A 15,935-nucleotide genomic window follows, 5' to 3' on the forward strand; every position below is an offset into this window, starting at 1 on the left:
TTTTATTAAATGAATTGATTACTTACCCAACACTCGGGAAGTAAAATTCTTGGAACAAGTTAATCCATTAACAGGCATCGCCTGGGAAATATCGGTGAGTTCTCCTTTCCAACTAGATACGACTTCTTGGTGGAGCCGTATCAACAAGTTTCTACTTGGGGAAAGGGGGAACGAGCTTTACGTTTCAGAGTCATGGATTTCATCTGAACTAGGAGTGGCGTAAGTGGTCGAGTGGCGCCGGCCCAGCCTTATTATATTGGCCCAAATGGCCTGGAAGTTCCGCTAAGGCGGTCCATTCCTTAGGAGTTCAGTGTTCGGTTGACAAGTAAATCCGACAGGTTCTCCTCTACATGTAGAAAATGGTGGGGTTGCACTACTACGACTGATCATCGTAAGTGGTCTTCCTGGCGCGGCAAACTCCCGTAATGAGTTCATCATCCAATTGGATATTTCTGCAACACTACCCAGAGCACTTCGATAGAAAGGCTACAATTGGGCGATTGTTGAGTGTTGGCAGGGTCAAGTTTTCAAAATGATGTTTGCATCAAATGAAGTATCTCGTAACTTCATTTTATTTTGATGATATTTTAAAGATTTAATCTATTCAAATCTGGTCTTGTAGTCTCATCTACGTGATGAACTTTTGAAACTAATTATAACTTGAACGGTGGTAGTTCAAGTAGTATTTGGAAAAGATATAAGTATATTGGAGTATCTTGTAACTTCATCTTTTAAACTTATATCTAGTAAATGATTATCTTATGCATGACAAAGATTTTCAGAAAAACGTTGAGACAAGGTTAGACATATGAGATCACCTTGCAACGATATTTTAATACAGTTATAAACTGGAACTCTGTGTATATTATGCATGGAAGAGGACTTCCAAGATTTTGAAAAGTATATATGTATATATACTGAATATTTTGTGACTTCATCGCATTAAGATATCAAACTTGGTTCATTTCTTTTGACCAAGACTTTCATGAGTACTATGAGAAGGCTCATATATTGTTAATCATTATACATATTATTTTGGTGGGCTTGCTGATCACCCTTGCTTTCTTCTTTCATCACACAACAACAGATAGAAAAGATGAACAGGACCAAGCTCCCAATTCGCGAGCGGATAGGAAACGTTCCGCAGTTTCCTATAGGCATTGATGTCGCTGTAGCTGAGGTAGGAACTACCAATAGGCTAGGCTCCAACTTTTGATGTACCAGATTTATGTATATTTATGAATTGTAATAATGGCAAAGAAATGTAAATTTATTCAGAAACCCTTTTAAGGTGTATTGGCATATAATTGTGGAATAAAACGACTTGTGATTATTTTTGGATATTCATCTCTGAGACTATAACTTGTGGTGTGTGTGTTTATTGTGGGGTTGCAGTACAGAGTAATCGATTATTTATTAAGATTGGGTGTTATTAAGGGAAATGGAACTCGTGACAACCCGGATCCCCGACCCCGGATTTGGGGGTGTTACACTCTAAATAAAAAGACCATTCAACAATGACATGATGAAGAAACTCCCAGAATTCATGCAGACTTTTCTCAGATAAAGGACTTCTGTAGGCAATTTGATCATAAAAGATTCAGTCAGGCCACTATTTTTCATGAAGAGCCTGCACATGAATCAAACACTGTTATTATGGAGAAGAGTACACAAGAACCTATTGAGTGGCATTTATGACACTTTATTATGCTCCGTAAAGCTTTGAATTGGTGTAAATGTACTCAAGTTATTGGTGTTTTAATGTGTTTTCTAGTGTTTTTGCATTTCAGGCATTATTCTAATAATTAGGTGAATTAGCATTATTTTGGTGCTAATATGGTGTTAGATGTTGTCCAAAGAATAAAGCTCCGGAAGCCAACTTGATTGCAACAGGAATTAAATAAATTCAGAAGTTTTTCCAGAAGCACGGTGCGCCCGCGCTGGTCTAGTGCGCAGCCGCGCCCATTTGTCAGAGAGCCAGCATGCCCGCGTTGATGAAGGACTTATATCTTGCATGGGCTGCTATATATACTTAAATAAAGGATGTTTTCTAAAAAAGGAGATACCAGAGAACAAGGAGAGCCGTAAGAAGACCATGTTAGCACGATTCAACGAAGACGAAGAAGATCTTGTTTTTACTTGTGAATCTTTGTTCTAAGTTGTAACTTGGATGCTAGTTCTCTTATTCGTGAACCTTACTCTTGTTTCGTACTTAATTTTATTATTTATTTAGTATAAAGACTACGTTTATTATACCATGCTTTCCACATTGATGATGAGTCCAATTATGGGCTAATCATTATCGTGGGGTTCTAGCGGATTTTTTTATGGATTTCTTTAGTTAATTTGTTTCGATACCTTAGTGTGTGGTGATTGTATGATAACCTAGTATTGGTTGTTCTTATTCGTCTTATGAGTGTCGCAAACTTATAAGATAACGTGTTAATCGTTAATGAAACGATAGTGAATTTAAGAATTTAGAACTTGTCATGCTAGTATATGTTCATGTGTTATTGTTATGCATGATTTGTAGGTAATTTTAACCATCTTACTTGCCCTATGTAATCATGATAGATAACTTGTGCTTTAAACCGTTATGTTTTCAAATTCTATAGATATATAGGGTCTCAATATAATTGGTGTCTATTCAGCTTCTATCTAATTTGTGGATGTCTGGTAGTATGGTATTCGTACAACGAAAGTTGGCGTTTATCAGTTTTGTGTTACTAGATTAGTGGCATCATCATTACATGCTAAGGTTAAGAATGAAAAAGCTATTAAATAAAGTGATTAGTGAAGTTAGAATCCCATGTTTGTCATATATATTAATTCAACCATTTTTATTGTCTTAGTTATAATTGTTAGTTTAATTCTTAGTTATAATCAAAAACCCAAATTGTTATTCGTCTTAGCATTAGATAATAGTCATATCATTGTTGCATAAGTGCATAAATTAATTAATTAACCAAAGTTAGTCTATGTGGGAACGAACTAGAATTAATTCTATATTACTTGCGAACGCATATACTTATGTGTATTATTAGCGCGTGTTTAGCAACTAACAAATTTTTGGCGCCACTGCCGGGGACTGCAGTGTTAATTTTTTTATTTATTTGTTTGTCATCAGTGATCATTAAAGTTCATTAACTCGGACATTGTTACTTATCTGTTTTCTTTTCTTATTTCAGGTACTCTAGCGAGCGTGTATGCATACGCGTACGCGGTCTCGTAAGAGAACTCTGGATAAAGCCGAGGAAGAAGTTGTAGTGGTTCACAGGGAAGTTTTTGAGGATGAAGAGAAGTTAATAGAAGAAGAGAAAGTCGAGGAACCAGTTTTAGTAGTGATGGGAGATCTAGCAGAAAATCCTAAGGCTTTGATGGATTATTCTCAGCCTAAGATCAATGATATTCAGTCAAGCTCAAGCATCATCAGGCCAGCCATCTCGGCTAACGCTTTTGAGATCAAGTCAAGCATGATCCAGTTAATACATAACTCATTTCAGTTTGGGGGTTCTCCTACTGAAGACCCCAACATGCACATCAGGGATGTCATCGAGATTTGTGACACTTTCAAGTTCGATGGTGTGACTGAAGATGATATCAAGCTGTGACTATTCACATTCTCTCTGAGGGATAAAGCGAAGTGCTGGTTATATTCTCTACCACCAGGGTCTATCACCACATGGGAGGATATTGCTCAAAAATTTCTCACTAAATTCTTCCCTATGGTGAAGATTGCTGCAATCAGGAATGCTCTTACTCAGTTTGCTCAGCAAACTGGTGAATCTCTGTGTGAGGCTTGGGATCGATATAAGGAGATGCTAAGGAAATGCCCACACCATGGCCTGCCTGATTGGATGATTATAAACTATTTCTACAATGGCTTGGGTGTTACTTCTAGACCCATGCTCGATGCAGCATCAGGAGGAGCCTTGTGGGCTAAGAGCTATAATGAAGCTTATAAATTGATTGAACTGATGGCTGCTAATAAATACCAGAATCCTTCTCAGAGGCTGACTCAGGGAAAAGTAGCAGGAATTCTGAAGTTGGATGCAGCAACTGCTATAGCTGCCCAACTTAAGGCTTTGACGATGAATGTGGACACTTTGGCCAATTATGGAGTTAATCAAATCTCTAGTGTCTGTGAGCTTTGTGCTGGTGCCCATGAGACTGATCAGTGTGCTATTTCTTGTGAATCAGCTCAGTTTGTGAGCAACTTTCAGCGATTGCAGCAACCTGTGCCAGCCACTTATCATCCCAACAACCGCAATTATCCTAATTTCTGCTGGAGCAACGCTCAGAATGCGGTTCAACAGCCTTATCAGCAGTACTCAGCTAAGTAGTACAAACCCCCTGGTTTTCAACAACCGCAATATGCACCAAGGCAGCAACTTCAGCTGCAACAAGCTAATGAAAAATCTGAATTAGAGGAGTTGAAGCCTATGTGCAAGAGTCAAGCTGTTTATATCAAGACCTTGGAAAATCAAATTGGACAAATTAACAATGTTTTGCTAAATCGTCAACCTGATATATTACCTAGTGACACTGAAGTGCCAGGAAAGAGGGAAGCTAAGGAGCAGATAAAGGCAATCACTTTGAGGTCTGGAAAGGTTGCAAATCCCGAACAAACTCAAGTTTCGAATGAAGAAGCTGGGACAGAAGAAGAAGTAGAGCAGCAGGAAGCAGAAGTGGAACCAAGGAAGACTACTGTTGAGCACACTCCTCCTGTGGGTAATATAGGAGAGAAACAGATCTATCCTCCACCGCCTTTTCCTAAGCGGCTGCAGAAGAAAAAGTTGGATAAGCAATTTGAGAAGTTTCTGGAGGTATTCAAGAAACTTCATATCAACATACCTTTCGCTGAGCCTCTTGAGCAGATGCCTAGTTACGCAAATTTTATGAAAGGTATTCTCTCTCGGAAAGTGAAGCTAGATAATTTAGAGATTGTCGCTCTCACGGAGGAATGCAGTGTTGTGCTGTAACAGAAGTTGCCTCTGAAGCTTAAAGATCCAGGAAGCTTCACTATTCCATGTACTATTGGAAAAGTGTCTTTTGACAGATGTTTATGTGACTTGGGAATTAGCATCAATCTGATGCCTTTGTCAATCTTCAAGAAGTTGAATATGCCTGATCCAAAACCAACTTATATGACTTTGCAGTTGGCCGACCGTTCTATTATATATCCGCGAGGTATTGTGGAGGATGTCTTGGTCAAGGTTGATAAACTCATCTTCCCTACTGATTTCGTAATTCTTGATTTCAAGGAGGATAAGAAGATTCCCATAATTTTGGGAAGACCTTTCTTGGCGACTGGTCGAACCTTGATAGATGTGCAGAAGGATGAGCTTACAATGCGAGTGCTGGATCAGGATGTAACTTTTAATGTGTTCAATGCTATGAAATTTCCTATGGAAAATGAGGAGTGTTCTAGGGTGGAAATGGTCGATATTGTGGTTAATTCTGAACTCGATTAATTGCTAAGGTCTGATGCCTTAAAGAAAGCCTTATTGGGGAATTCTGATAGTAAAGATGACGAAGGTGATGAGCACTTGCAATATATGAATTCTTCTCCCTGGAAGAGGAAGATTGATATGCCTTTTGAATCTACTGGAATGGAGGAATTGAACAAAGCTCCTAAACGTCTCAAGCCATATATTGAGGAAGCTCCTACTCTTGAGCTTAAGCCTTTACTTGAACATTTGAGGTATGCGTTTTTAGGTGATGTGTAATATTCGGGATATTGCGTGTAATTATTTTTATCGATAAATGATTATTATGTGATTATTGGTGAAATATTTGGTGATTGGTGTTGTTATGTGGATGTTGATATGTGGTAAAGTATAAGTATGTTAATTTTATTATGGCCAAAATAAAATTTAGATAATTAAGGTATTTTTCTGGTAATTTTTGGACTATTATATGATTTTATATTAATTTATGAATTTATTAATTATTTTCTGAATAATTACAAAATTATTTTATAAAGCCGGAAATCGTCCAACTTCAACCGTTTTTACATTTTTACAACCCGAAACTCTTCTGAAAACTCCTTCCTAACCCAATCTGATAATTCCTGACATTTTCCGTGTTTTGACTTTTTGATCCGGATTACGGTTTGACCCGTGCGCGGCCCGGCGCAAAATTTTCGATACGATAATCATTTCGATAAAGCAACAAAACCCGTATACTCGAAAGATGGGATATTATTACGTTATTTTCGTATATATTGTTTAATAAGAAGCCCGGTTTGGATAATTATCCAATACGGGTATCAAATCGGATCGTTTTTGTAGTTACTTAGCGGCTAAGTAACTAATTTATCGATCCAAAATGATCCAACATGAACCAATATTCCATAAATATATAAAGCCCTTTTATTATTTCATTTTACTCGTATAATCATAATTAGTCAGTTAAAACCGATAAAATACAGAGAAAACGTCGAATTCACGTCACGTTCTTCATAATCAAACGCACGAACGAAGGCGTTATCGAACTCCGATTCGGGCATGCAATATATCAAATCGAAGCTCTCGAAAATACCTTTCTGAATCAACCAACCATTTTTGTGCAGGAATCAAGGTATTTATCTTATTTAATTACTTTATTTCGAATTAATTATAGACTAAAATATGAATTTTTGTTCTTGATATTGTTGATATGATTTGATGATTCCATCATGTAGATAATCTTTTTCTGGTCATTTTGGTATATTATACATCAAATTTGGAGTTCAATAACATATAAAAATTGATGTTTGATTCTCAGAAATGAAATTAGGGTTCTTGGTATGAATGTTCTTAATTGAAAATTAGGTGTTTCTTTATTAAGGGTTATTACATGAAATTGATTGCACGGAATTGTAGATCGTCCAAAGACAATTCTATTGAGATATGGGTAGTGAACAGACGATAGCAGGAAGAGCTTCATCGGAAAATCGTTCAAGGCGGCGGCAGGGATTTTCAGAGGGGATTTCCGGCCGATTCTGTAATCTATTGATGATGAAATTCATGTACTTGTGTTCCTCGAATCCATACCTACAAATCTGCACATTTTGACGAATTTCTGAGTCGATTTCGAGTCACCGGAAAAGCTCACGGTCGTCGTTAATGGCAACCGCCGGCGGCGGTCATCGGGGAAGATGACCAAATTGCAAATTGGTCCCCCTAGTTTCCAAAACTTGCAGTTCTAGTACTGTTGTTTTAAAACTCTACGAATATTAGATTTTATGTTTTATAAATTTACAAAAATAAGATTTTTGTTTAATTATTTTCAAAAATTGATTTTATTATTTTAAAATTCTAAAAAATCAATATTTTTAATTTTAAAAATTATTTTAAATTTGAAATTAAATCTTAATTATTTAATTAATTAATTTTAAGTGATAATTAATTATTTAATTAATCAATTAATTTAATTATTAATATATTAATTGATTTAATTAGTTATTAATTTTAATTGATTATTTAATTAGATTTAATTAATTCTTTTGATTTAAAAATCTTGAAAAATAGTTTCGAGCTTTAAATATTATTTTAAATTCTTTTCAAGACTCGATAATTCTTATAAAATTATTTTAAAGTCAGATTCGAGTGTTTGAACTCTATTATTTAATTATAAAATGATTCAGAGGCCCATTTTAATTCCAAAAAATGTTCAAAAATTCGTATTAAATACCTGGAAAATCATTTTAACCCTGAATCTTCTTTGAAAAATTATTTTGATCGAATATCTTATGTGCTATGTGCTATATGTGAACAAACTGATGTATAATACGACTGTATGTGCATTGTTTAACGGTTTTGTTTATAACTTTCAATCTGTACGTCGGATTTGGGTAAAATGAAGGGTAGATAAAAGATTATGACGTCTATGTGACAATTAGAATGATATGAGATTGAGTATTGATAGATATTTTTGATACCTAACAGAGTAAGTGAGGCATATAAAAGAAAGCCAGTGATCAGTATATAGAACTGAAGCGTAGAAAAAGAAAGCAAATGATCAATGAATGGAAGCAAGGCATGGAAACAGAAGCAAAGTCGTTGATGAGTAGAACTGTTAGCTGAATACAAGTAAGGTTGGAAATCATCTGTGATAAGGCAAGAACTTCTGAACCTTTCTTCAAGATATATTGCAAATACTTTCAAACTATCTCATAACATGTTGCTATTATTCAAAATAACTCTTGTTTTATATTACAAGCGCTTTAATCTATTCAACCTTGAACCCTGATTCTTATTGATCTTGAGCCATAAGCCTTATTCTTCATAAACTATTGATTGTTGAATTCTCAGATACGAGCCAAACGCATACGATACTACTCCACAAATACATATCTACCACATATTGATTCTGATATTGAATTGCTTGACATACCAACCCTTATTACTTGTTTAACAGAAGACCAATCCTTGTAACCCTTGGTCTTCTACTTTCTGATTCTTTCCTTGAATGAAAACCAATCTTTTTGTTTTTCTTGTTATACCTTCATGGTATTGTGAATCACCCTATGCTTCAAGATAAATGTTGTTTATATTTCAGCTTATTGAATTACATTGGTTATCATATTGAATTGTTTTAGAATTGGATGGTTTTATAAATATGGACCAGATTCGTGGTCGGACCAGATTCGTGGTCATAATAGGCCAATGTGTGCCTTGGATTCAGTATATAGAGCAAAGCTAGGAGCCTTGCTCGAGGTTAGTGTGTGACTGATCAGCAGCCTAACCTTGTTTTTTTAAATGAAAAGTGAACATCAAATTCTAATTATTACTTATTCAGAAACTTAATTCTTCTAAATCATTTCAATTGGTTATTGTTTAACCTCAGTTATTGCTATTATGACTTGTTGAGCTAGTTAGCGCACTCTTGCAAACCTTTTTGTGTATTCAACAGTTGAAAAGGAAATTGTTGGTAACAAGGATTCTCAGTCTAGTGTGCGAGCTAGGATTCCAAGTTAAGTTGGATCGAGCTAGCAGGAGCTTTATATTTTAGATGAGTTATGCGAAATTGTAAGAATGATATTATTATTAGATGTAAGTTGAACTAGTTGGGATTTGGTATGATGTAATAAAAGATAAGATTATGTCTTGTTTTCATACTTGAACTTGTTGCGATCCATGGTTAAGAAAAGAAGGGTCAATGCATATAATATTTTATATACAGGTTTATATATTGTGTGTGTACGTATTGTGAGCCCCAAATTTCTGACCCGGGTTTGGAGGGTGTTACATAATGCATCTACTTTACCTGTTAATATTGCATCTGACCTTTCAGGTAGAGACGAGGAGAAGCTTTTGAGGATTCTAAGAGAGTTCAAATCGGCAATTAAATGGACTATAGCAGATATTAAGGGAATCAGTCCTTCTTATTGCATGCATGAAATTCTGCTAGAGGAAGGTAGCAAGCCTACGGTTGAGCAGCAGAGAAGACTTAATCCGATCATGAAGGAAGTAGTGAAGAAAGAAATTCTTAAGTGGCTGGATGCAGGAATTATTTATCCCATTTATGATAGTTCTTTGGTGAGTCAAGTTCAGTGTGTACCAAAGAAGAGAGGTATCACAGTTGTTGCTAATGAGAAGAATGAGCTCATTCCTACTCGAACAGTCACGGGATGGAGAGTTTGTATGGACTACAGGAAGCTAAACAAGGCCACTAGGAAAGATCACTTCCCTCTGCCTTTCATTGACCAGATGCTTGACCGGTTGGCTGGTCACGAGTATTACTATCTTCTGGATGGTTATTCGGGTTACAATCAGATTTGTATCACTCCAGAAGATCAGGAGAAGACTACCTTCACTTGTCCATTTGGTACATTCACCTTCAGATGGGTTTCTTTTGGTCTGTATGGTGCACCAGGCACATTTCAGAGATGTATGATGGCCATCTTTTCTGATATGATTGGCCAGAATGTGGAGGTGTTATGGACGACTTCTCTGTATTTGGAGATTCTTTTGATAAATGCTTGCAGAATCTTGGACATGTTCTCAAGAGGTGTGTTGAGACCAACTTAGTTCTCAGTTGGGAGAAATGTCACTTTATGGTGCGATATGGCATTATTCTTGGGCACAAGGTTTCTAGTAAGGGTCTTGAGGTGGACAAAGCTAAGGTGGGGGTCATTGAAAATCTTCCTCCACCAATTTCTGTTAAGGGAATTCGCAGTTTTCTTGGTTATGCGGGTTTCTATAGGCGTTTCATCAAGGACTTCTCTAAGATTTCGAAGCCATTGTGCAGTTTGCTAGAGAAAGATGTCCCTTTCAAGATGATGAGTGCCTTGCCGCTTTTGAGACATTGAAGAAGAGTTTAACCTCGGCACCTGTCATAACTGCACCTGACTGGAATGAACCTTTTGAGATGATGTGCGATGCAAGTGACTATGCACTTGGAGCAGTTCTTGGGCAGAGAAAGAACAACATATTTCATGTGGTCTACTACGCTAGTAAGACCTTGAATGGTGCCCAACTGAATTATACTACTACGGAGAAAAAACTTTTGGCTATGGTCTATGGTTTTGAGAAATTTTGATCTTATCTACTCGGGACGAAGGTGACAGTTTTCACTGATCACGCTGTAATTCGTTATCTCGTCTCGAAGAAGGACTCAAAGCCAAGGTTAATTCGATGGGTTCTTTTACTTCAGGAGTTTGAGTTAGAGATCAAGGACATAAAAGGGACTGACAATTAAGTCGTTGATCATCTTTCACATTTAGAGAACCCTAATGCTACTTCACTGGATAAAATATTGATAAATGAGTCTTTTCGCGATGAGCAGTTGTTTGGAGTGCAAGAGGAAGAACCGTGGTTCGCAGACATTGTGAACTACCTTGTGAGCAATGTCATGCCTCCCGACTTATCATACGCTCAAAGGAAGAAGTTTCTGCATGAAGTAAATTGGTATATGTGGGATGTGCCATTTCTTTTTTGCCAAGGAGCTGACCAAATCATCAGGAGATGTATTCCTTACAGCGAAATGGGGGGATCTTGCGAGATTTCCACTCAACGGCTTATGGGGGACATTATGGCAGAGAAAAGATAGCAGCTCGTATTCTTCAAACAGGGTTCTTTTGGCCAACATTATTTAAAGATGCTCATCAGTTTGTTTTGAAATGTGATCGATGTCAACGTGTGGGTAATATGTCCAAAAGGGATGAGATGCCACTTAATGTGCTTATCGAGGTCGAAGTCTTCGATGTTTGGGGAATTGACTTCATGGGGCCATTTGTCTCATCTTGTAACAATCAGTATATCTTATTGGCGGTTGATTATGTGTCGAAATGGGTTGAAGTTAAGGCGTTGCCAACGAACGATGCAAAAGTGGTGCTTAATTTTCTTCACAAGCAGATATTCACAAGGTTTTGAACTCCAAGAGTCATAATCAGTGATGAGGGGTCGCATTTTTGCAACCGCAAGTTCATCGCTATGATGCAAAGGTATAATGTGAATCATCGCATTGCTACGGCTTATCATCCTCAGACAAATGGCCAAGCGGAGGTGTCTAACAGAGAGATCAAGCATATTTTGGAGAAAGTTGTGTGTCCATCGAGGAAAGATTGGTCTTTGAAGCTTGATGAAGCTGTTTGGGCTTATAGAACAGCATACAAGACTTCATTGGGAATATCAACATTCCAGTTGGTTTATGGTAAGGGGTATCATTTTCCGGTGAAGCTAGAGCATAAAGCGTATTGGGCTTTGAAGAAATTGAATCTGGATTTGGATGCAGCTGGTAAGAAGAGGATGCTTCAATTAAATGAGTTCGACGAGTTTCGACTTCAAGCTTATGAGAACAACAAAATGTATAAGGAGAAAGTCAAGAGGTGGCACGATCGGGGTCTAGTGCTCAAATCATTTGTGTCGGGGCAACAAGTTCTTTTGTTCAAATCTCGTCTCCGTCTTTTTCCTGGAAAGTTAAAGTCAAGATGGTCAGGGTCGTTCATTGTCAAAACTGTGTTTCCACATAGAGCGGTGGAGATTTTTGAGAATGATCTGGGCCAAGCATTCAAGGTAAATGATCAGAGGTTGAAGTATTACTATGGTGACATGGCAAACTGCGAGGTGGTTAGTGTCATTTTGTTATCCGTTTGATCTCGAATTTCTACGTCAAACTAATGACGTAAAGCAAGCGCTTCTTGGGAGGGAACCCAAGTTTGTTGTACATTAGTAAGTAGAGGAAACAAGAAGAAAAGAGAAAATCACAAAAAAATCAAAAAAATAGAAAAATTCAGGGCCAACTTCAGAAGCCAGGCGCGCCCGCGCTGATCTAGCGCGCAGCCGCGCTGAAATTACAGAGACCACCCGCGCCCACGCTGATCTAGCGTGTGGCCGCGCTGATTTGGCAGAAGTAGAGCGCGTCCGCGTTGTCTCCCGACTCAGAAAAATAAAAATAACAGATTTGAAGAGGAAAAACGGGATTTTTTCAACAAAATCAATTCCTACCCGAATTTTACTCTCCCACGTCCCAAATTTCCCTCTCCAAATCAAACCCATTATTCCCACTATTCCCATAATCAAATCCCACTTCTATTCCATATATAATTCTCTCTTCACCTCCTATAAATACATACACTTATACACAAACTTCTTCACCACTTCACAAATTTCTCAAACACAAATTCTCTTTCAAACACAACTCTTATCTCTCTACTCAATTCCAATGGCACCCAAGAGACAAAGAACACAAGTAAGCAGCAGCACCACCGATTATTCGAGTACGGGTGGTGTGAGGCCGAGGTTTTCTACTCCCGAGGCTGAAGCGGAGTATACGAGGCTTCTCTCGAAGCCTATCATTAAGGAGAGAGGTTTTCTTCCATCGGGGAAAGATGGTAAGCTATTGGAGATGATTCTGGAGATGGCCTGGGTTCCTTTTTGTGAGGCACCCGCTATTGTACCCATGAGTGTTGTTCACGAGTTCTATGTGAACGTGAAAGCTGAGAATAATGGCTTCACGGTGGTGCGAGGGATGACTGTGGAGTATAGTACAGATGCTATTAGGAGGGTGATTGAGCAGCCCGCGAGGAAGCCGGGGCAGGACACTTGGAATGATAAGACTCTAGAGGACTTTGATCTGGATCTTATTATTGCTACGATATGCATGCCTGACACACACTGGAAGATCAAGAGGGGAACTACTGAGTACTCTACGTTCTCGGCTTCCAACATGAACAGGTTTGCCCGTGCATGGAACGCGTTTATTTGTGCTAACATCATGCCATCTTCGCATGTGCATGAGATTACTGTGGAGCGTGTACGACTATTGTGGGGCATTTTTCAGGGTGATTATGTGGATCTTGGGATGGTGATTTATCAGGTTATCCTGAAGTTTTTGAGGGGGAGTACCACTGGGTCTATACCGTATGCGTCCGTTGTGACGAAATTGTGCATGGCAGTTGGTGTTCATTGGCCAGAACATGAGCAGTTGCAGATCCCGAGTGCTCCTATTGATAGCACTACTTTGGCTACGATGCAAGAGTAGGATGGAGGCAAGTCCGATCTGAAGGGGCTTGGTTATACTTTTGACCATCTACCTGGTGGGAGGCCAACTGCTGGGGCCACCCAGACGAGCAAGACTGCTTGGAGATCTCAGTTAGGAGAGGAGGTTGGTACGTCGCAACAGGCACATAAGGAGGAGGAAGGAGCTGATGTTAGAGTTGGCATGAGCATGGCGCAGTATAGGCGTCTGGCTAGGAGGATGGATGCGATGCATGACATTCACAACAGGTTTGCACGTGATCTCACCCAGGCATTGGGGACAGCTTTCAGAGCCACCGATGTTGACATCCAGTGGCCAGTATCTAGTGAGGACTCCGTGTATCCGCCTCCAGACACGCCTGACACTCCACCCGTTGAAGGTGAAGATCCTGATTCGGATTAGGTATGCTTGATTCCTTACTATTACCTTCACTGAGGACAGTGAATATTTTAAATTTGGGGGTAGTAGTTGAAGGAATATGTTTATATTTTAGTTCATATAGTTGCATTTTTGCCATGTAGTTTTTTTATTTGTTTTTGGTAGTTTTATTACTAGTTTGTTCATATAGTTCATGCATTTGCATAGTAGCATGATCCCTTAGATAATTTTTCCGATTGATTTGTAATATTGATGTTAGTGTAGTGATGTCGTATTTAGTGATGTTAAGTCTTATCGAATTGATTTGCATGTTAGAGATAACTGTATTTCACTAAGTCTTATAGGTTGCTAAAGTACTAGATCATGGTTATGGTTTATTTGTTTGTCGAGGTTTAATCACTTATTTATATTTAGAATTTAGGATATTCTCTTAATAATAATATAACATGAATTTTTAGAAATTGGAGAAAATTTGGATTTCAATGCTAGTTGTGTTGGCTAGGTGTCAATTGGCTAGTAGCCGGCTCATATTTATATGAGTAGTCTAGGGTTGAATGAGATGGAGTGAAATGCACTCGTTCAGAAATTGTGAAAAAAAGAAGAAAAAAAAGTATGTATGTGTTATGTATAATTGATCACGAGTGGGCTCTTTAGTATTCGAGTTATTAAGTTCATAGGGAACTTTGTGCCTAATGACCTAAGGCTTTTATAGTCTGGGATCTGCTAACCTAACGCTCGCTACATGGGTACTATTATATAAGTCTTTTGTGTACCTCACTCATTGCACGATTAAATAAGCATAAATGTGTTGTTTTATTTGAATAAAAGCGTGAATCCATATAAAACTCCAATATAATAATTGAAGTGATATAAGTTATTTTGAGTCTAGCTTTTATTCTGTTTGTAACCTTGTGATTGCTTTGATGAATGGTGAGTCATGATTATTGATCTAGTGGCGATAGTATATTTGTAAGTAGTTGTATACACACGCACGTCTCTGGTTTGTAGATTGATTTGTGAGGTTTTATTGATCTTATACAAATAACTACATTTGTTGAGATGTTGCTTATTGATTGGTTTAGTTATTCTATTGGGGATCGTTGCATTCATTTAGTTGCATTCATGCATTTTTATTTCTTGTTCTTTGAGTCTGTTTATGCTTGAGGGCAATCATCGATTCAAGTTTGGGGGTATGTTGAGTGGCATTTATGACACTTTATTACACTCCGTAAAGCTTTGAATTGGTGTAAATATACTCAAGTTGTTGGTGTTTTAATGTGTTTTCTAGTATTTTTGCATTTCAAGCATTATTCTAAGAATCAGGTGAATTAGCATTGTTTTGGTGCTAATATGGTGTTAGGATGTTGTCCAAAGAATAAAGCTCTGGAAGCCAACTCGATTGCAGCAGGAATTAAAGAAATTCAGAAGTTTTTCCAGAAGCACGACGCGCCCGCACTGGTCTAGCGCACGGTCGCGCCCATTTGTCAGAGAGCTAGCACGCCCGCGTTGATGAAGCACGCGGCCGCGCCGGGTCGGGATCTCAGAATCCTGATTCTAATTGATTTGCAATTGGAGGACTTCTATCTTACATGGGCTGCTATATATACTAAAATAAAGGACGTTTTCTAAAAAAGGAGATACCAGAGAATAAGGAGAGTCGTAGGAAGACCGTGTTAGCACGATTCAATGAAGACGAAGAAAATCTTATTTTTACTTGTGAATCTGTGTTCTAAGTTGTAACTTGGATGCTAGTTTTCTTATTCGTGAACCTTACTCTTATTTCGTACTTGGTTTTATTATTTATTCAGTATAAAGACTACGTTTATTATACCATGTTTTCATCAGAACCCACGTTGATGATGAGTCCTATTATGGGCTAATCGTTATCGTGGGGTTCCAGCGGATTTATTTATGGATTTCTTTAGTTAACTTATTTCGATACCTTAGTGTATGGTGATTGTATGATAACCTAGTATTGGTTGTGCTTATTCGTTTTATGAGCGTCGCGAACTTATAAGATAACGTGTTAATCTTTAATGAAATGACAATGAATTTAAGGATTTAGAACTTGACATGCTAGCATAGGTTCA

The 15,935-nt window shown here is 37.8% G+C and overlaps 1 non-coding gene across 1 annotated transcript; it reads right to left on the bottom strand.

The window, feature by feature from the left end:
• Positions 1–3,740: 3,740 nt before the first annotated feature.
• Positions 3,741–3,847, bottom strand: LOC141709297 (small nucleolar RNA R71). Its single transcript, XR_012569883.1, has one exon. It is a non-coding gene; the product is annotated as a small nucleolar RNA R71 (small nucleolar RNA).
• Positions 3,848–15,935: the final 12,088 nt, after the last annotated feature.

This window comes from Apium graveolens, chromosome 2, assembly GCF_009905375.1.
Source record: "Apium graveolens cultivar Ventura chromosome 2, ASM990537v1, whole genome shotgun sequence".
In the NCBI taxonomy this organism is placed as follows: Eukaryota; Viridiplantae; Streptophyta; class Magnoliopsida; order Apiales; family Apiaceae; genus Apium; species Apium graveolens.